Here is a 21,772-nt window from a genome sequence, read left to right as displayed (position 1 = left end):
ATACAGTCCTCATGGTTTCATTACCACCTGATTAGCTAAGCCGAGTCTAGAAAGTGTAACGTAAATATGCAAAAAAAAAAACAGAAACCCCAGCTTAATTTCCAGCACAGCTTAGCAGCCAGGAGATACCAGCTTTGGCAGGATATTGCTGCAGTTTATGGAGCACCTCTGAGGATGGCAGAGGAATGACTGACCCTGTCTGCTTCCCCGTGCTGCCCGGAGAGGCTCACGCCCAGTCCCAGAGGAGGCTTGATGCTATCTTGATGCTACTCTCAAATTCTTCCCAGTTCAGGCACACTCATGGTAATGCTGTAATAAAACAAATACTGTTTTTCATTCACTCCAGTGGAAGCAGATTCTCAGTCCTCCACCAGGTGATTTGGGAGCCTTTTAAGCCCTTTTGAGCAGTAAGCACATACAGCGTGGCTCCTGTTGGGCCGCCTGTATTTTTATGATCTTCCTCTTCCTGGCTGAGGAAGGGAGATCAAATGCAAAGGAAGGACCTATCTTCCTGCAAAGCCCGGAGGGAGATTGATCCAGAAACACAGATCAAAGCTGTAAGCACGCTGAATCTGTCTGCTCCTTTTCTCTACCAACGCTGGTATAAACGCTTGCAGAACTGGCTAAGTGCTGCTCTGCTGCCAGCGCTAGCAGCGGCCGGAGTTCCTTGCACTTTGCTGCAGTGCAGAAAAGTGCAAATGGCAGCACTGGTGCCTTTCTTCAGATGTTTCAAAATATGCACAGAATTCCCACGTGGGGTCTGAATTCTGAATTGCCATCGACAGAAAACTCACGTGGGGTCAGACCGAGGCTGAACCCAACAGCCCGCAGCAGGAGCTGACAGCCAAGGAAGACAACCCAAGGCAGCAGCAGGACCACAGCTCTTCCCGTAGCCCTTCTCACCACCTTGGAAACCTGCTTCTTAAGGACTGGAGTGCTTGGGTGCTGCTCTGTGCAGTGATGCTTTATTCCAGCACAGGGAGCTCAATGAGTGCCAGCTCTGTGGTTGCAGAGCTCAGGGTGTAGTAGCTTCGCCTGGTGGGCTTCCCAGATCCACAGGTAATTGTCTCCGTAGCTGAATTGAAGCCCCCAAAAGTGCAGGGCTGCCTCAGGTCTCGATGAATAGTGTTTGGTGGTGGGTTGAAAGTGACACCAGCCATGTGATTTCTGCCCTACTCGTGTTTTATGGAGTTTTGGGACAGCGTGCGTTAAGTGCCAGTAACCTTTGGGTATAACGCCTGAAAATCTAGTAGTACAGTGCTTGTGTATAGCTTCAGTCCAACGTAAATCACCATCCAATACGGAGAAGTGAGTTAAACTTAATAACTGTACCTTTCTGAAGGCTTTTTTCCCCCAAATTTCCAAATACCAGTTTTCTCCCTGAAGCGCAGACCCTCTTGAAGATGACGTGGTCATTGTGTATCACTGATGTCAAGGCACACACATTACTTCCAACCTGTCAATGCGTCTGCTCTTTCCCAAGTATCTCCTGTTTGGAGGATCTGCAGAAAGCAGCAGTAGGCAGAGGTAAATCACCTCTACATTTTCGCTAGCCCAGTCGAGAAACAGAAGCCAGCTGAAAGAACTGTCTGTCCTGTCTTTCACAGTTGCTAGGTATCTCTGAGAAAACGATAAAATTCCTATACTGGGCAATTTCGGAATGTGCCAGCTGCCAGGTTTCTATATTTAAACGATGGCTACCATGAATGTATCTACTTCATTCTGGTGTTCTGAAATACGAGCCTTGCATTTCTAGTATCACCCCAAAGTACTGGTAAGCAAAGTCATGAATTTGGTTGGAGGACCAGTGTATTGTCTTAAAAATGCTAGATAAAACTGCACAAACCCAGGGTCAAGAAATAATTAACGATCTGGGTCATGTACGTACTGCTGGGTATGAAACTGAGATACAATTAATCTTAAAGAGATACAAAGAACAGTATCTCAGCTGTCAGGACCAGAAGCTCGATATGCATGAAAATATTTAAAAAATGTAATTATAGCTTCAAGTTGTAGATGAATACTGGTTCTTTTTAATTCTAAAACACTTCTAGTTATAGAATTGGAGACCAATTCCATTGTTATTGATTTCAGTGGATGTAAGCTCATGCCTGAAAATAATTAAAGAACTGACAATATTATTTTTTTCATTCTAGTAGTCCAGCTTATCTAGCATACCTGGTAAGATCACTCAGTGACCTAACACCTGCAGATTTCACTAGGAATTTGAAGAAACCAGAATTGCAGAAAGGTAGCTGTGGTATTTAAATAAATGCTTTCTGTTCAATAATTTACAGCTGACTGAGGGATTTGTTGACAAGACTAGAACTGTATTTTAAAATCTGCCGCATCAGGCTTAGGAAAGGCTCATCATTATGCCAGTGATTTTCTTGCACGTTGGATATTGGCTGCAGTTTGAGTTCCCCACCCTGAAGAAGGTGCAAAAGAACTGGAAAAGTTCAGAGGAGGGCAGAGAAGGGCAGAAGCACGAGATGATGGCTTTCATTTATGGCACTACCTGGACTCCTTGGTCTGAAGAAGCAGGAACTTAGGCAGGGGAGCGACAGATCCGAGAACGTGAGCTGCATGGAGAGGAGCAGGTTGTCTGCTGCTTCTTGCAATACACAAAATACACAGTATCAGATGAAACTAACAGGTGGCATGCCAAAAAAACAAATGAAGAGATTTTTCATGCAGTAAGTAATCAGGCTTCAGAGCCCCTGCAACAGGATATTGAGGACTTTGAAGGTGTGCGTGGGTTCAGCTGGAGACTGGACTAAGTCACGGCAGAAAGCCAGTGAGAGGTACCACAGGCAGAGAGGGCAAGCTTGGCTCTGGAAGTCCCTGAGCTCCTGGATGGTGGGGGAGCAGAAAAGTACTTTGTCCTTCTTTGGACATTCAGTTTTTGCCACTGTCAGAGAGGTGATGCTGAGCTACACAGACACTTCAGTCAGATCTGTTGCTGCTGCTGCGATGTTACCCAAGCCTCGGAAACATTTAGTGCTTGCAGTTTGAATCACTAATTATAAAGGAATCTGAACAGGTGATTTAGATTGATTGTGCAAGCAACAAGCATTACAATGTGATTACATTTTATTGGAATGTTGTTATTTCTACTTAAACACAACATTAACATATTTTAAACTCAGTAATTAAAACCTAGCTCTTCGGAGAGTTGCTCAAGGTGTTTCCCTGCACAACAAAGCAATTAAACACATCAATTGACATTACTCCAGTACTGTGTGACTGCTGCAGGATCCTGGTTTAAGGCGTGAGAATGAACGAGAAATCACAATCCATTTGGAGAACCCCAAACTGGCTGGATTTAAGGACTTTTTAGCTACCATTCTGCCTAGCTCCCTTCTCATGTTTCTTTGCAGTTCACTTTTGCAGTTTTGTGGTATTTCGAGCAGGAGTCATGACTAAATCATTGGCTCTGATTCTCAGCGGAGCACAGGCTTTATACTTCACCCAGTCGTACTGAATGAAACCCGGAGACTTTGGCTAGCCCAGGACTTGCCATCGGCCCTCAGAAAACAGCGGCTGCATCTCTCCGAGAGAGACGGAGGTGCCAGCACAGGCTGCTGTCCTGGAGAGGGCATTTTCTCGTTGGCAGATCCAAGCAATGCTGGAGGTTCCCGTTACACACTGCAGACAGGGATGCCCAACCTGGAAGCCTGCACAAAGCTGCCTGCCGGGCTACCCAACCCACAGCAGCCCGGCTGCAGGACCGCTCCAGCCTGCCTCAGCTTTCCTCACCTCCCGAGGCCTCTACCGTGCCCTTTCACTAATTAAACCCGCAACTCACCAATTAACCCCCCAGTTCTCCCCGAGCTCCGTCCGTGTCCCCATGAGGCCCCCACACCCCGACCCAGCACCCCGCTACCCCTCAGCCTTTCCCCTGCGGGCCGCTCCCCGCGGCTCCCCCCGGCTCCGCGCCCCCCAACCCGGGGGGGGGCTTCACCTCCCGCCCCGGGCCGCCCCCCCCCGCCGCGGGGAGCCCCCTCCGCCGCCGCCGAGCTGCCGGAGCCATTGAGCCGCGGCTGATGGCGGCAGATGGGCTGCAGCTGACAGCCCGCCGCCGCCGCTGCTGCTGCTGCTCCCGGGGACGGCCACGGGGACGGGGCACGGCCGCCCGGCGGGAGGAGCCGCCCCCGCGCCTTAAACGCACGGGGACCGAGCCGGGGGACGGGGACGCGGCTACGGCCACGGGCGGAGAGCGCCGTGAGGCAGCGGGGCGCGGGCTGCCCCCGCCAGGTAAGCGCCGGCCCCGCCGCTCCCCTCAGCCGCCCGCTTCCCCCTCGCCTGCCCCCGGCGGGGCGCGGCCGGAGGCGGGCCCCGGCCCCGGCACCTGCTCCCGCCCCGCTCCCCACTGCCGGGCAGCGCCGGGCCCGCACGGTCGGGGCCCGAGAGCCCCGGAGGGCCCGGCCCGGCCGCCCTCCCTCCCTCCTGCCCCGCTGCCCTCCCTCCCCGCTGCCTCCGCCCCGCCGGGCTTCCCCCCCCCAGCCCGCCTCAGCGCGGCCCTGTTGCTCCCGGGGCAGCGGGTTTGCTTCTGGCAGCAGCGCCTGGGGTTGTTTTGGGGGTGGTTGTGTTTATTTGTCTTTGGTTTGGGGTTTCTGCTCGGCTCCTCTGCACCCATGGAAAAAGGCGGTGGTGCTGTGGGGAAGGAGGGTGCCCCAAAATGAGCTGGAGCCATGGGGTGGAAGGGAAGGCAGCGTGGGGTCACCCAGCGCTGGTTGTCACCGGGTTGGCTTTACGCAGGTGTTGGATCCCCTGTTTGTCTTCTGAGGTGCGTTTGACCTGAAAATACCCTAAATGAGCCTGAAGAAGCATGACTGGGCCTCACAGTTTCCCCATAAGAAGAAAAGAACCTCATAAATAACAGCATTGCTAACCTGCTGCATATAAGACCCCTTTTCTCCGCATAACAATAAACAAATTTAAACCATTTCAGCCTCGGACCCATAAACATCCAGCACAAATTTTCACTTCCCTTAAAAGCGGGTATTTCAGCTAAAACCCCTTGTTTACCCGTGGAAAGCTGGCGAAGTTTGTAACAAGTGAAGTAACGTTCAATAGACAAGTGATTTACATCGGCGGGGTCAGCTGTATACATTACGGGATTGCAGATAAGCCGTGTAAGTAAACAGGAGCGCAGCGCTCTGTTATTGTGCGTGGCTATGGAGATATCGTGGGACTTCTTTGCCAGTTAATAGCATGAGGCTTCGTGGGAACTGTTTGATCTGCAGGACTTTTGCTTGGCAGTAGTTTACTTAAGGTTATTACACTCCGTTTGGAGACTCGTATTTGCTAGCCATTATTGCATTCTTAGCTCCAGGCTTCCCAGAGTTACAGGTTAGTAGGTCAATAAAAATTGCGCTGAAATGCTGGAATTGACAGGCTGGATTTTTAAACGTGGTTGGGGAATAACTATGCAGCAGGCGGAACTCTAAGGAATTCTTTTTTTCTGTGGGTTTTGATGCTTGTTAGTGGTGATGAACCAAAAATACTTGTTTGGCCTTGAATACTGAGAATGTTTCTCCATTTTTTTGTTAACAGAAGGATCAAGCTGCATAAGCCAAATGCAGTACGTGCTTTCAGGTTCAAGTGGCCAGTAGCCCTACCTGAATTTACCAAGACTTGCTTCCTTTTGCCAGTGATCACTGGGAATAATGCTGCTGGCATTGGATGAGGCTTGCCAGTAGCAAGAATAATGTCATCAGGTCCCTGCTACTGCAGGTTTACGTGTTCCTTTAAAACTTGAAAATTACCGTGCTGTTACAGGCCAACAGTATGAAGAAGTGCACTGTTTGCCATTGCTTTAAAAATACCCTGACAAAATCCTGAGTCTTCGGAGTTCAAGCATCCCAGAACTTGCTCGTGAACCAGCGGTGTGTTGCAGAAGCCCAGGTCTGACTCTTCGAGTAGCTGCAGTGCAGGGTACAGTCACAATCACAAGTTTCAAGTATTCTGCCAAATACTTGAGACGTGTGATTGACTGTGTGCGTGGAGCAGCTCCATTCATGTCATGCCGTACAATTTACGCGCTTAAAGAGAAGCATATGGCCCCCTGTGCCCAGCTCAGCAGTGTGCTGACAGTTAAGGATGGGTTGGAAGCTGGGTGAGGAGCTCTGACAGGAAAATGGGAAAGAACAAAACTTCAGGATGGTTTTGGCATCTCTTGTACAGTTTCTTCTCTCACTGCACATTGTTAAATAGTTCTGATAGGAGAGTTACATCCTTTAGCTCAAATATAATCAGTTGTATTACTTGGCATTTTCAGTCTGGTCTTTTCATCTTGGTGTTTCTAGAGAGTTTCCTCAAAGGTATTCCTGCCTCTGCTTTTTCTCATCTGTGTCTTTGCTGTTAATTGCATGCAGCACTCAATTACTGACAGGATTTGTTGCTGGAGTGAAGTCTAAGTGTATGTTTTAATAGATATTTGGTGATGCCTTCTTTCTTAAGCAAAGAACCTCCGTTGCTGTAGTAATTATGTCATGGTGAACTTCTCCACTCCTGGGCCAGGTCAGGTTGGTTTCAGTTCTTGCAGAGCTGTGCCACTCTGGCGGATGAATCCTTATGCAGAGACTGAGTCACCGAAATCAGGTGTTGTGTATAAATCCACTTCTCGCGCTGATTAATTTTCCATTTACAATCCTGATTTTGCAACTGGTTGACCACCTGCTTAACCTCAGAGTTACAGCATTGAAATAGATAGGTGACTGGGTGTAAAGTCAGGTGTGTGCGGAGGTATTTGCAGGATTAAGGCTTGCAAAGATGTGCTGCACAAAAAATGTAGAAGACTTAAAAACAAAAAACAATCCCTTTTGTTTTGCTCCTATTCTCAAGAATCATGGTTGGTAGTTGCTATCAGTTCATTTAGTTAAAATGTATTCACATAGTGGGATGGAGCTGGCTTGGGACTGGTATCAAGCAGCAGGGGTTGTTTCTACTTGTGGCTTGTGCGTCTGTAGAGGTTGGAACCATTTCTTCCTACTGAGTCTGCATTGTGATAAAGTTGAGGTGTGCAGAGCTGGCACTGCTCAGAAGTCAGACAGTGGAGAGGCAATTGTAATAATACTTGTCTGAGAAAACCGACCAGGAGCCTGGTAGGTTTTAGGTTTGTTCCCATTTTGAAGAAGGTCCAGAGGAATTGCTACAGCAAAATTCTGTTTATTGTTTCTAACTCTGTCATATTTAGACCCCATTTAAATTGTGTAATGGAAACTCCTAGGAATGACCAAGGAATTGACAGAATTAGGATATTAGATAGTGCATACAGACCTAAGCTGATGTGGATAGAATTAAAAATAAATAATAAAAAAGGAAATTCTTCTTTTCTTAATATATTCAAATGATTTAAACATTAAGAGAGAGAGACTGGGTGTTCTGCCAGCAAGAGTCGATATGCAAAATTCTTCTAAAAGGCAGAGACCCTGGAGTTCTCTACTTCTTTGAGAACTGATTTTTCTTCTATACTTTTCCTTGAAATGAAAATAGGATTTTTCCTTTTTCAAAAGGAGAAAAGCTTTAAAATACAGAAACTAATGGCTCATAAAGGAGAGTCAAGTACTTCTTCCTCTCTTGCTGTGGCGTATGCACTGACAGTTCACATCTGAAACATAAATTATTCCTCAGAGTAATCAGAATGGAAGTAAGATCAGGAGGGGAAAAAAACAAGGTATGGAAAAAAGTTTGATGTATCACAGAAACAAAATTTTCACTGCTGCTGTATATTGGGAAAAATAAAAGTATTTCTTCTTGTTTTATTTCACATCTCCCTTCTTAGGATCTCCCTTAAATCTGAGGCTCTGAGCCAAACATTTACCAGTTGCTTTCCATATACATCTTTGTTCCATTTTCTAATAACTTTCCTTGCATTGTGTATAACCCCCTTTAAATAGACTCCTGGCTCCTTGTGGCCTGTGTTGTTCTAAATAGACAATGCAGCTGTTCTCTCATTACATTCACTTGGATCCTTAAGGCTTTACAGTTCTTCTCTGTGCCAAGATTTTGCCCATGTTGTTGCTCTAATCCACTACAGGAAGCTAAAATCTTTATCCCATTGTATATTTGCTAATAAGAAAACTTCTTGTGACCGACTGCATGTACCAATTTCTTATGAGTGACTCTGTTTCCGAAGGTGCCTGATGATGTCCTTAGAATGATCAGTCCAGTTTTTGTTGTCACATCATTGCCGTATGCACAATTATTTTTTTTTTTTTTTTTTCCATGGAAAGAGAAGTGGATCTCTGCTGTTTGTTTTGCTCTTTCTCCTTTACATTAATTGCCTGCATACCTCTTCTCTACATCCACCGTGTATGTCTGCATTCTAGCATATGTTGCTAGACTCAGATACAGAAGCCAAAGTGCACTATGTAAGATGCTGACCTGACTGACTTGCAACCCGAAGGGCAGCTGTGTCTGTAATAAGTATGCAAGATGCAATAAATAGGGAATGTAGACCAAACCAGTGTAATAAACTCATCTTCCTCTTAATTTGGGATGAAGTCCAGAGCTACTAGTTGAACCATACTCAATATGTGGCACGTCTTGGCCTTCTTTGCATTGGCTATGAAGTGGTTCCTAGGGGCTGCTGAAAATGAGGTGGAGTCATAATCATTCCTGCAGAGGAAGACTACTCCGGGTGTTTGGCTAGGAAAGAGATGGGTGAAAAGTCTAGGCAGCCACCCATCCTTGCCACAATGTTCAATGATCCCACAGAAGGAAGAAAAGCGTGGGGCAAGTAGGATGACTGTTTTAAGCTGGGGAAGGCTAATAGATCTGCATGGCAAGGAATGGGACCCACAGGCAGCAAAATCCTGAGGAAGAGCAGGGCAAGCATCGTGAACAGGTGAGAGAAGGGATTGGGAGGTGAAATGACGAGCTTGGTCTTCTCAGGTGAGGAGGAAGAAAATGGCCATGTTGGATCTTGGTTTACTTCCTCTTGAAAGAAAATGATGAAATCATGTTCAGAAAGAGAACTGCAGGTTTGGAGAAATGAATCAAAGGTAGAAAATACTCAGCTGAAGTTGTATGTTCTGTGAAGTTTGAAAAGTAGTACTAGGAAATCATGAGAACTAGGGAATAAAAATGTAGCAGGACAGTCTGTCAGGTCTTTAGATTCGTGATACAGATGTTACGAAGTGTGAAACCACATTGTAAAACTGGAAGAAAGGAAATGTGCTATTAACAGCTGTTAGAAGTCCTTTGTTTTCACTGGGATTTTTCTGGGATGGAGATGCTTATATCAAACAAAGGGACAATCTGTTTATAAGTTGTTAAATTTTTTTAATAAAAGCTAATGCTGTCACTCATCACTGTAGTATGAATGCTGTTAACATAAAGATGATGGCAGTGCTCCCAGATGTTCATTACTCCATGAAGTAAAGCCAGGTACTTGGGTACTTAACATGTATTTTGTTGGCTGATTTTAGATTTTGTGCTAGGGTGGAGGTAGGGTAGGTTGGGATGTAGCAGTATGTGAGCTTCTCTTTCCCTTGGCATGGAAAGGCTTTTTTTTTTTTTTAAAATAGATATTTATGGCAATACTTAGATAAATATTATTAGAGTCTGGATTAATCTCCTTAACATCTTCACTCAGCAGCGGTGTAGCTGTGATAGGCTTAAGGATGGGTAAGCACCACAAGGTTTTCAGTCGTGGGTGTCTCTTAAGAGATTAACAGAACTAAAAAGGCAGACAATAGGGCTTATGTGCCAAAAGCTTGACTTCCTTTTCCATGTTAATCTCCTCTTTTTAATGATGGTGGCACAGCCCAACTATTTTTGAGTGAAATCCAAGAGAGTTAAAATGTACCTGCCTTGTTTAGTAATAGTTGGATCAGCTCAGTGTGAGGTGTGTAATAAACGGTTCTGCTTCATTTTACTGCAATCTTACACTGATAAATCTGTTTGAGGGTAACAGGTAAATTGATGAGCTCTCATGAACCCCATGATTGTAATCTGTGAGCTAAATCCAGTGTTAATGTTTGATAGGTGTCCTGGAGTTAGGCCTACACCCTGCCTTTAGTTGTCTTCTGCCAACAGGCGTAGGTACTTCTGAATGCAACCATATTTATGGATTTATCTGAATAATCAGCTACCAGCTGTTAGCCTAGTGCCTCTTGGTATATTAACCAAAATCATACACTCATTTCTTTTATGAACTGGTGTAGCAAAGTACCAGTGTTTCAAGCGTGCTTCAGGTGCTGCGTTTCCTTACCCGAGTAGGCCCGCATCCAGGGAGGGCCGCTTGGCAGCTGGGAGCATTTGGGCCTTGATTAAACCCGAACCAGGTCTGTGTAGTTCTGACCTGCCTGGGTGGTTCCCAAAAGCCATGTAAATGAGAATTGCTGCTGTGGGCAGAAGCTTCAGATGAGACTTAAGTGCTTTCCAGAAGCGCTGCTGTAACAGGGTACCGCAGGGGGACAAAATGGTGTCGCTCTGTGAAGAGCTGAGCTCTGCATGCGTACTTGAGGTGTATATGTGATGCTTCCTTTCATACAGGTACGTTTATGTATGAATAAAATCTTTCACTACTTTCTGAATATCATTCTTGAAGAAAACTGTACTTCCTAAAATTTAGGAGCCCTGTTACCAGCCTGTGGCTGCAGCTCTGCGGAATAATTTTGTGGCTGCTGGTGGAAGTTGCCACATGCGTTTGCAGTAGGGCATCTCTGCCTTGTTTGTGTCTTACCGTTTGAGGGAAAGACCTTGCATAAGCTATCAGCATTCATAAAAAATGATTTTGTCAGGCTGTATTAGGAATTGCAGCTTTTGTTCAGGCTCGGTGTATGAGATAAATCCCTTCCAAAAGATAGGTGTTTCAGCTGATACAATGTGACAGAGTTAAATCAGATTAGAGGTTTCTTCTTTGGCTGCAATATCTACCTAAAGATAAGACAAAATTATTTATATCATAATAATTAATAAAATATATAAGGAACTGAATAATGTGCACATCGATATTTGAGGTATCTGTCTAGTTTTCCACATTTTACAGGTTCTTTGTAACAGGTTATCATTATAATTATCAATATAGGCACGGTTCATAAGGTGTATATTATCTAACTCTGTAATATTACTATAGCGTCCTACTAGCTGTGCTCCCAATAACATCAATGAATACTTTGCTTTAGCTAACATGCAGCCAAGTTGTAAAGGTTGACAATTAAGACTGGTGCCTCTGGCTATCCCAGTGAAAGTAGCGTTTTGATTTTTTCTTTTAATGTTGTGCTGGGATGAAGGCCAGTTGGCCTCTAAAGATAGTTTCCATAGCTACTGTCCTACACGGAAAGAAACTGCTGTTACAGCGTTTTTCCTTTGGACCTTTATAGGTTTTATGCAAGCTGTCAAGACAATTAATTTTCATCAGATGTATGGGTTATTAGCTGTTGAAAGCAAGGGGGCATGGGAAGGTATATATGATGAAAAAAGCACTAAACTATTTAAAATATCAAGAGATTTCTTTATGTACACAATATGAACATGTTTCAGATTTACAAAATCCCATTACCGCAGCATCTGATATGCCAGAATGCAATCTATGCTCAAAAGACAAGGTCCTGAAATTGCTCAGCTTTTTCTGAGAATAAGTGACCTGTCACTGATTTTCACTGCTGTTTGGTGTTGGATGTTGGGATTTAGATTTATTTTTCATGCCTTTTAAAAATGAAACTTAAAAAAAGAACACCTAACTGTCAGAAAAGCTTACCAACTTTCAGAAGTTTAAAATAAAAACTGTTTCGTGCTTCATATGTATGGAAGAGGATAAAAAAGGCAGTAAATACTATGTTGCAGTATGTTGTGTAAAAAATAAGTATTGAGCGTGAGCTTGGTTCCCAAGGCAAATAGGGGTGATGGAGCCTTGGTTTTGCCCCGTGGTGAGGCTGCAGGCATGCCACCTGCTCACCGGGGCTGGTTCAGGGAGCCATCGATGTGCCATGGAGTTAACAGCATACACCTCGTGCTTCCCCTAGAGGCTGAGGCAGAAGTATTTGAGTACTCAGACTGTAATATTAGAGCAATTTGTGTAAATTTGACTCCTTTTTGTATTCTCTCCATGTGAAGTTTTGGGCTGGGCTGTGTAACATCCGAAGGGTCAGCGGGGCAGCAAGAGCTTTTTCTTCCCAGTTGTGGCATTTGGCAATTCCTGAACCCTGCTAGCTCCAGCTCCATGGTGGTCTGCCTCTTGAAGATCCAGCTAGGCGTTCATCTGGGGTAAATCAGCTGGTGAAGTACGTGTCATTGGGAGTGGGCCCCTTTCCTGAAGTCTTACATCGCTTCTTGGTATGATTGCAATTTGCTAGGGTATTTTTTTATGCTGTTCCTCATTGGCGTTATTGAGGTCCTTGTGTGCATTTACTTAAAAACATTTTCCTCATACAAAGGCTGGTGGCTGATGTTGCTTTGTTAAATGTTTTGCAGTCTTTGATCTGCAAGATACCACTAATTTTAAAGAAAATACGGCTTTGGGAAAGCCACGAGACATGACCTGTGTTTAGGGGAAAATAGGAATTATTTAGTACCTATCTAGAAAATAGTTTTCTTTGTCAGTTGCACTTCTGAGAGGTTGACAGCTTTTGTATTCTTAAGTAAAACTGTTTTTTATAGACAACTATAGAAACACTGTTTATAAGGAGGTAAAGTTTTTTCATAACATTTTCACAAGACAGTACTGGGGGAAGATGCTTGCTGAACAGTAACATGACCTCATGTGTCTTGAGCATTTCTTTCTTCCTGCATCTGAGATTTGGAAAAAGCATGAGTAAGCTGGCTGCAGTAACTAAGTCTAGCAGGTAGCTGTATAACCATTGTGCACTAGGCCATTGCATTGGTGCAGGGTGAGAACTTATCCAAAAGAGGACATCGTAAGAAGTGCTGATGGAAACCCTGAACATAATAAACTGAGCCAGTGGCTGTAGGGCAACACAAGACCATTGTGTTTTGGCCACATATCCTCAATGACCCAGCTTCTGAAGAGATGAATATGGATGTAGAGTGCAGAACAAAATCCTAACACTTTGCTTCCACGTGAAATTAGATATTAATAGCTTTCACTATGAAACATGTTTTTATGGGAAGTGCAGCAAAGAGCATCTGCTGCTTTTACAGTAAGGAATAATCTAAAACCATGGGTTTTTCTGCTTCACTAAAAAAAAAATCCTTAACTTGCCCTGTAGGTAACCTTTTAATGACAGACAAAACTAATTAAGACAGTAGCTTGTTAAGAAAAATATGTCAGCATGGAAGTAACCTTAGTGTATCAAAATATGATTATTTTTGCAGCATGATTAAACAGGAGAAGCTATTCTGTTCTGCTTTGGGGACTTTAAGAAAGGAAGGTGAATGCAAACATCCCCTAGATATTGATCCTCTGAGTTTGGAAAAGCTCTTGATGCCCATTTTACTAACTCAGAACACTAATAGTATGCATTCTGTATTGAAGAGGATGTTCAGTTCTCTGAGCACTCTTGTAAAATACTGTTAAGAGCCACTGATAAAATTTTCCTTGTGAACCCTGGTTCTTGAGAAGATGGCTTCAGCTGCCTTTTGCACAGACATTTGCCAGTTACTGGTGGGACTGGATGTGAAAGCAGCTGCTTACTGCAGCCTCACACCGATCCTCTGAACTCCAGGTGAACACATACCTTTGGTTTAAGCAGCAGATATTCAAGATGTCCATATGTGTGTTGTCTGTCAGCTGTCTTGATCTCATAACCTGAAGGCGTGACCATGTAGCGACATGGAGTTCACCTGCAAAGTTGATCACCAATTTCATGTATGGCTGTTTGTCTTCTTCACTAATGTAAGTACTTTAAGTGTAGTTCAACTTAAGCTCAAGATTAGGCTCACCTGGGTAATAGGCAGATGCCCTTTACTGGATTTATTTGTCAGTCTGGCTTTTGCCTGGGGAATTAAATTTTGAAATAATCAATACCTTGATTTCAGACTGATGTTTTCCTGATTCTGTTAATGAGATAATTCTTGAGGTGATGTTATGTGACCACTGTTCGTGGTTTGGATTTTGCTTCATAGAAAGGTGAGGTATCTGGCTAGTGACAGTGACAGTAATAAGTCATTTCAGACCACAATTTATTACTCAGCCTCATAGATAAAATACCAGATATTTTTTTCTGCTGTAAAATAATGGCAAGGAGCTCTGTTCAAATATCAAATTGGCTTCAAAATGTTATTCTTAAACTGGAGAAATGCAGACTTGTGTAAGCATCTGGTTGATAGTTGAACATCTGAAGATTTTTCTATGTTAATATTTCAGACAGTTAATATTTAAATCATTGTTAATATACATTTAATGTTTGTTTGGAAATGCCTGAATGCTAACGCATCTGCATCCTGATTCACCCTTATCTTTTAAATTATTTATTTTGTTTGCTGAAATTAAACTTCCATTGAAGTTGACGCTATTTGAGCTCTGAGAAGCTGTCCTCATTCGCAGAGGAGAGCTTGCTGATGTCCTTGGGGAAGATCTTTTATGATGCCCTAAAAGGGTTTAAGTTGTCTGGGGTTTCTTGAAGGTGTTTGCTTCCCTGGTTCAGCTTTTAAACAGAAATCTTTCCTTTTTTTTTTTTTTTTTTTTAGTCTTTCTCCAGGTATCATTTACAAGGAAATGCTAGGAGTACACATTTTCATAATTTTGTTACAATTTCAATTTTGCGATGCATCATGAGTAATTAGAAAAGTTTTGAATTACAATTTTGTCCCAGCCTTGTTGAGCTGTACTAGCTGAAAGGACAGCTCAGGATGTGCCTGTGCTTATCTGAAAGTTTTTCATTTAACATGAAGAGATCAATGTTTAAAGCTCCTGTATTGAAGCAAGTCCTCATTGCTGTATAACTGCGTGTGCTCAGTAAAACAACTTGAGTGAAGCAAGTGGATCTTGTGCCAGTTGCTGTTCAGCTCTTGCATCATCCCCAGACAATTACTGAGGCTGTGATTTGACTGTGTGAGTTTAAACGGCTTCATAAATACACACAAATACTTCCATTGCTCCAGTGATAATTGTGATGTGCTTTGGATTTAATTTTCACTGTCATTAAGTGTTACACTGGCAGAACTGTCACTGAGAAGTGAGGTTCTCTATCTTTACTTGACCGTGTTTGAAAGCATTTTGCATACATTACCAAACGCTGTGCCCATTATTTAAAGTGACACGGGTAATTTCTGCATTAAAATTAGCCTGTGTGCGTGCCAGCCACTGTTTGATCCAATGCAAATACTGCTCTTTGAGAAGCTCTCCTCAGTCTGGGCGAGAGTCCCTGTAGAGCCGTGTCCTTCTCACAGTCGGTCTTTTCTTCTCTTTTGGGTCTACTGAGATTGCGGAGCTTGAGTTAGAGGTTCCAGTTAATCATCTAATTTGTCAAAACACATAATCAGCCAGAGGCCACTGGCTTTGACTTTATCTAGTTGTCTTTTGTAGACAGAGTGATAGAAGAAACAATTATATCATTAGCATGTAACTGATTTTATTGCTGTAAGGCTGCATAAATATGAATTCATGGATTGGGTTACTGAAGGATACTTCAAAGTGGTTTTCAGCATGCTAATTTTTTTTATTTCTGGCATAATGAGACATGATTTAGACCACATTATTTTGTTTAAGGCATGGCAAAGCACGTTCCTGAAGCTGGGAAAGTATTGGGGGAAGTCCAACAGTTTGTAACTTCTCCAAGAAAATTGTTATGCTATCACTTTTTTTTCTTTAAATAAACAAGGGATTCTCTGGTACTTCCTTCCCTGCTTCTCTCCTCTTCACAAAACTGGTAGGTATGCTGAAGTTTACAGGGACTCGTGTTTCTGAAATCTAAAATCTATGTGGTGATTACTGTCTATCAGTAAATCCAAACCATTTTTATGTTGACATTTGAGGATGCGTGTAGGAAAGAATGCGTTTCTTTCATCTCTCTCCTGCTGGGAGTCCGAGCAGAAGGCCCCTGCGGGGCTTGCCTTGATGCTCGGCGTCTGCCAGGAGCGGGCAGCTCTTGCTGCTGGCTGTTTGCAGGTGGCCCGAGAGCCAACTGTTGCATGCCACCGAGCAACCTGTTGCTCTGTAAGTACACATCATCTGCTTTACCTTGTACTGCAGGCACATCTTTTGTACAAAGATGACCTTGGCAGACTAATGTGTCCTTTAACTATGAAATAGGCTTTTTCCTTCCAGAATTATGAAAAATGGATGGTCATCTGAAATTATTTTCATAATTGGTTTATTTTTCACTGCCACAGTGTAAGCTAATGTGATTGAATAGGTGCACAAGAGCTTTTAATAATGGAGATCAATGATATACACATGTAAAAAGGAGTAGCTGATTTCATAGCAGTGTTGCAAGTATTGCAGGTATTGCTCATCTTCCAGCATATGTACTCAGTATTGATCAATACTTAAATTCTGTGCTGCAAACTTTATTTCCGTCCTTTTAGTAGCCCTTTTTGTTTCTTCTATTGGTCCTTTCTTCAAAGTGCATTTAGGAAACTGTTACCTGTCTTGTATGGTTAGTTTTGTTTACCTGCTCTCACTTTGACTCTTACTTGTTGGGTATCCACAGACTTGTGAGGGGTTTCTGTGCACAGTATCCCAGAATGGAAATTTGGAGGCACAAATACAGGAAATGTGTGGCTTACACATGTATGTTTTCCCTCATACAGAAAGTATTAATATGTACCTGCTGGTTTGGTGTATATTTTGACCTATTCTGATTGCTTCCTGGGTACAAAGCACTCGGCAGTACTGCTCTGCAATCGAAGTGCCCAGTGCTGGGTGTTGATGCACGCAGTTAATACCCATGGGAGGTGGTGGTGCTACTGTCCTGCTGCACCCACGGATCTGCAGAGCATCTCACTATTCAGTTTGTTTTCCTGTAAAATGATGTGAGAAGAAATTCTCTCAGCTGAGTTGGTAGAGGAAAGCGGAGATGGGATGCGGGACAGAACTCTGCTGCAGGGACTTGATCCAAGTGTGAGCTGCCTCTGGCCCTGAAACGGAGCCGTCCCCAGCCTGCATGACTGAGCATTATTCATGAGCCTTAATAAAAGGATATTGGTAGTCTTGAGGGTGCTAAAGGGAATGACAAGAAGCAACAAGAGCAGTTTAAAGAGTAAAGAAAGGGAATTTTTCTGAACAACTCTGATTCTCTTTGAGCAGAGGGTCATTGTAGATTTGCTAGCGTGTGTGGCAGAATACTTGAAAGCATTGAACTGCTACAGAAATGGAAAAAGTCAAGAAAAAAATCCAGGGAGTCAAACGGAATGAAATCACTTTTATTTTATTTCTTGTCCATCAAGGGGAAAAAAAAAGGACTTTTTTTCAAGGTATATTCCAGTGCTTAATTGGAACAGGACATGAATGACAGCAGGAAGGTTACAGAGCATGTAATAAATGATGCTCAGAGAGAAAAGACATGGTGTTTGTAAGTGCCGTCTGGTAAGAAAAACACAAGTCCTGATGCTGTGGGCTTTCTGGATGGTTTAAAACCCTATTGCACTGTACAGCACCCTAAAAAAGTGATTACAAAGAATACCAGGAATGTGTTATGATGATCTGGGAACAAAGGAGAGGAAACGGAGGTAATAGGTCAACCAGTAATGAAGCAAAATCAGATAGCCTCTTTGATTTGTAAGTGTGAAACTGAGAAGATTTTGTAGAGAATGAGGAAAAAATCTTCCTAAACATTGTCACAGCCAACCTGAGAGATGAGTGCATCACTGAGGCATAGCAGAAGGAAAGCTAGTTAGGAAGAAAGGAGTAGGATCTAAGAGATGCTTGTTGACATACCAGTGTATTTGATTTTTTTTTTTTTTTTGAGCTTTACACCCCCATTTTTCTTCAGTCTTGCATTTGGTCCTTTTTTCCCAAAGAAATGTATGTACTCCTTTGATTTGATTTCCATAGAAATACAAGAGAAGGCTCAGCAGTTTGTTTATAGGATCTCTGGTTTGCAGGCCCAGTTGTCTACAGACTTCATCGCTCTTTTGCACATTCAATGAAATGAAGTTTCAGAAGCTGGTAATTCACTAAAAGCATGTGGAAGGAGCATTTTGTGCGAATGTTAATCGTGGAATTTAAGAGCAATTAGTATTAGGACTAAGAAAAGATCTGCTAGTGATGAAAGGCTTGCATTGAAGGAACAGACACCAGAAGCAATGGCAGTCTGCTGCTCTTGGCTGCTGTTAGCTTTATGTCTGAGTAATATTGGTTATGAAGAAATGTTTCCCCTATTTTCAGCCTTATGTGAAACAAGGGTTCTGACTTCATCCTGCGAGGGGACTGTCATATAAATATCAGTTAGCACCCGTGCAGAGAGCCTCAGGGAACGGGATGGAAGGAGTGAGAATGCTTTCATGCTTTGATGCAGTGGTTGGGAAAGTAAAAGTACTGTTGAGCACGATGCATTTTATGTTAATAAACAAAGATCATTAGCTGAAGACAGAAGTGCTGCCAATCCTGAATCTTTCATGAGCAATAAATTCTCATTAAAAATCCTTTAGGGAAATGCAGAGCCTTTCAGAAGAATTTCCACAGCACATCATGTCCATGTGACAGATCTCCAGAGGAAAAAATGTATACGAACCACCAGTGATTGGGGGATTTGTTAGCTTAACTTTAAAGTCTTTTGCAGAAAGAATGTATTTCTTGATTGTTTGTTCCTTTCTTTTTCTATTTTCAAGGTCTTCTTGGGAGCAGGCTTATTTTTTAAAAAATATTTATTTATTTATTACTGGGAATGGCTGAACCGGGTTAGGTCTCTCAGCCAATTCTGTCTGGGTAACAATCCGGAGAGTTCTTCCTGTGTCGGGAGACAGCTTCTGACTTCAAAATGTTTAATTCTTGAAACAATTAACACCAGTAAAAAGTATAAAAAGAAGGAACATAGATAGATAGTTCCATATGCTCTAAGGATCTAGTACTTCAAGCCATACCAAGTCCCCCACCCAGAAACACGAGAGCTGAGAATCCATCTTACCTAGAGAGCAGCTTCGTCCAACTTAAAAACAGTCAACAACATGGAAAGTAAAAAGGTATGTGCTCACAGGATGAAACACGCCACGAGGAGCAGTTGAGCTGGGGGGAAGCAGCTACAGGTCCCCTGCTGGTGCTGGTGTGTTCAGTTTTAAACCTGGAGCAGTGTGAAGGAGATGCTGCGGAGAGGCAAGATGCAAAAAGTACCTTTATGAATAATGGTGCAAGATACAAGGAGGTAAAAGGCAGCGGCTAAAGCAGCACTCAGCTCTGGCCTGGTGCCTCTTTCAGCGCCTTCTCTGTGCCTGCCTTCAGTATAAAGCTAAAACTGGAGACTTTTAGCAGCCTGTCTTCTTGTCTCATCCTCCCATTTAAAGAAATGGAGCTGCTGGACCACAAACTGCTGCAAAGCAATGAGCTGGGTTAGTGATGCAGAAGGGGTAGCATAAAACATGCTCTTCACACTGCCCTGTACTGGATAAGGTTATAAGAATGACTCAGCCACTCGGAGCATGCTGTCAGGACGATGATGTACACTGTTGTTTTCTTTTTATTATGGAAAAGTGCTAACTGCAGCCCTTCTACTGTGACAGAAGTCTCAGGAAGAATTTTAGTACAATTTTAGAGTGTTTCAGGGCTTGCATTAAACAGATGCTTTCATTTGCATAACAATTTAAGCTATCACCTGGAAAGAAGAACAAGCAGTTATTCTCGAAGTGTAGTGCGGGGATCTACACGCAACTGCGTCCTATATTACACTTTAAAGTTTCTTTGGCTAAATTAATATTCCAAACTGACTTCTATTAGTCCTTTTCATCTCTTTCCCTATCTGCCCGAACACCGAGCTTTTCCACGATAAGTCTTTGAGAAGTTGGCAGCTTGCCTAATCATACACATTTGCTCTGTATGCTTCTTGGATTGCAACTTATGGGCTGAAATAATACAGCATTAAATCTGAGTATTACTGTTAATGTAACATTAAAATTGATAAATCAATCACTTCTGTCAAGAAATTCCGAAGTTGTAGCCACGCTGTTGAATTTTGTTAAATTGCTTTTGCTATCTATTGTGTGGCGAGGATTATAGAAGAGAGACGATAAGGTTTATGGTTAACGTGTTGCTTCTTAGAAGAAAAAAGTAACTGTGGGACAGATCCTGTGCTGACTTATTTGTAGTAGTGTGTTTCAGTCGTTTGTGGGATGTACTAAATCAGCAGGTTTAAATGGGGAACAAATCTGGGCAGCCTCTGGCCCTGCTAAAATCCTCACGTGCTTTTTGAGAAATGTGAGGTTCTCATAATGCTTGGAATATTTTACTTGTAATGTGAAAAACTGTATGCTAGAAGCATTCCAGGGTTCAGTACTGTAGTGCTGTCTATTTCTTCTTGAAACTTGGGTATTTGAAGTGTCATACTTGCTGGTGCATTAGAGTGAACATCTGTAATTCCCTTGCCTGCTGCAGTTTACTGGTTTATGTTTGAGCTGACTTTTAAAAACAAATCTTTAAGTATCTCTCACTACTGCCCCTGGACTTCAGAAATTATTAGGATTTTTTTCTGTTTTTGTGTTTCATAAATGAATTTTGAACCCCCCCATTTTCCTCCTCCTTTTGGGCTGGGGTTCCAGGTGGAAGGTGTCAGAGGAATAGATCTGAAAAAAACACACACAAATGCTTTCTCTCTCACATGATGGTCACAAGTGAGATGCTCCAGGAGATCTGTGGAATGATCACTTGGTGTAATGTGTAATCACCCTGCTGGTTTGGCATTGTGCCACCCAGACATCAGTCTCTCATTCTATGAGTAAATGTCTGTGCCATGAGGAAGGAGTCACCTGCTCGCCTTTTCTTCATCTGGAAACTGCTTTGACTGTGCTAGCTGCTGCTGTCTGTGTGTCCGGGTAGTGACAGGTGCTGCTGGCTCTATTTGCTGTCATTCTCATTAGCAGCAGGTTACTAATGAGTGTTAGGGACTTCTATTTAAAAAGCTTTTACCCTTTGCTTGCTGGCTTTTCTACAATACCGAAGTTAAAAAAAAACAGCCCAAAGCTTGAGGGGGAAAGAAAAAAAGGCACTTTAAAGTCCCTGTGTAGGTGTCCCTGGCTGTCTGATGCTGCTGGCCCAGACGTGTACAGGATTTGGGAGGTGGCTGTGCTGTGGGGTCAGTGCTCACAGTGGAAGGAGACTTTTTCCTCAGCATTAAAAAAAAAAAAATAAAAAAGTTTGAAGTGTTGACTGAGATAACGGTGAATAATTAATGCGTGCAAGCTTGCACCCAGGTTTCCCCTGTTGAAAGCAATAAATGGCAGAGAAGTAATGAGGATTGTCCATGTGAGAGAAGATAGTTCTGCTGCCAGCCCCACACATGAGCTCAGCACCAGTGATGTGACCGTACCCGGCTGGCCTCTGCTGATGGACCAGGACTGGGAGAGGAATTTGTCACAAAAACCAGCCCGTCATCACCCGACAGGGACTGCTGACAACCTTTCCTTTCCCCCTCGCCTAGCAAAGGGGGGCGTTTGGGCTCTTATCACAGTTCTGCCTCCTCCAGGTGTGTCTGCTGCTTGTGCTGCTTCTCGCTTCTAGCCCAGGTGTGTGACTGAGCCCCGTGGCACCCCCCTGGTCTCCCATGGGATTTTGTTGTATGTGGTCTCGTGGATGCTTCTGGAGGTAATTAGATGGTCTTTGAACCTGCTGCTTCAGATTTCACATACTTTCAAATCTACTGGAAATCGGTGAGAGCCCTGGGGGTGGCTGATTGATATTTTAGATCACAGTTGTACATCCTGTGTTCCCCCA

The 21,772-nt window shown here is 43.3% G+C and overlaps 1 protein-coding gene across 25 annotated transcripts in view; it reads left to right on the top strand.

Annotated features, from left to right (window-relative positions):
- NCKAP5 (NCK associated protein 5) overlaps positions 1-21,772 on the top strand; it is a 435,214-nt gene that overhangs the window by 195,368 nt on the left and 218,074 nt on the right. For 4 of the 25 annotated variants that reach the window (XM_068687328.1, XM_068687330.1, XM_068687322.1 and 1 more), the window contains exon 1: positions 3,987-4,257. The exons of 20 other annotated variants lie outside the window; for them this stretch is intronic. The gene's annotated coding sequence lies outside the window, so the exon portion shown is untranslated. Of the gene's footprint in view, positions 1-3,986; positions 4,258-10,408; positions 10,507-21,772 lie in introns of those variants that run through there. One more of the 25 variants, XM_068687324.1, reaches the window with a different exon arrangement.

This window comes from Anas acuta, chromosome 6, assembly GCF_963932015.1.
Source record: "Anas acuta chromosome 6, bAnaAcu1.1, whole genome shotgun sequence".
NCBI classification, from domain to species: Eukaryota; Metazoa; Chordata; class Aves; order Anseriformes; family Anatidae; genus Anas; species Anas acuta.
This window is presented reverse-complemented; position numbering and strand designations above follow the sequence as displayed.